Raw genomic sequence first — 671 nt, 5'->3', positions numbered from 1 at the left:
ACCTCGCCTGATGCATCCTAAAACCGCATTAGCTTTTTTAACAGCCATATCACATCATGATCATCCTGTGATCAACCAATACTCCGAGGTCCTCCTCCTCCTCTGTTACTTCCAACTGATGTGTCTCCAATTTATAACTAAAATCCTTATTATTAATCCCTAAATGCATGACCTTGCACTTTTCACTATTACTATTACTCCAGTTTACAAGGTCATCCAGATCTTCCTGTATGAGATCCCGGTCCTTCTCTGTGTTAGCAATACCTCCCAGCTTTGTGTCATCCGCAAACTTTATTAGCACATTCCCGCTTTTTGTGCCAAGGTCAGTAATAAAAAGGTTAAATAAGTTTGGTCCCAAAACTGATCCCTGAGGAACTCCACTAGTAACCTCCTTCCAGCCTGACAGTTCACCCTTCAGTACGACTGTAAACAGGCCGTACTCACCCCTGCCGCGCCTCCTGCTGGTTGGTCCCAGAATGTCCCTCAGTCCAGCCCTGGAGCGCCCTCGGCAGGCTGGTGACCCGCCTGTTCTCTGGCCCCAGCGTCCCTCCCTGGACCCGGTGCCCGCTATCTATAATTGGGTCTCCCCCTCCCAGGGGAACCCCGCGCTACTATCCCCGCCTTGCCTCAGTAGTGGCTACTGACAGTCATGGTCTAGCCCCACACCCTGG

The sequence above is a fragment of the Mauremys mutica genome, unplaced genomic scaffold (genome assembly GCF_020497125.1).
Source record: "Mauremys mutica isolate MM-2020 ecotype Southern unplaced genomic scaffold, ASM2049712v1 000719F_np12_subseq_102019:204554_obj, whole genome shotgun sequence".
In the NCBI taxonomy this organism is placed as follows: Eukaryota; Metazoa; Chordata; order Testudines; family Geoemydidae; genus Mauremys; species Mauremys mutica.
This window is presented reverse-complemented; position numbering follows the sequence as displayed.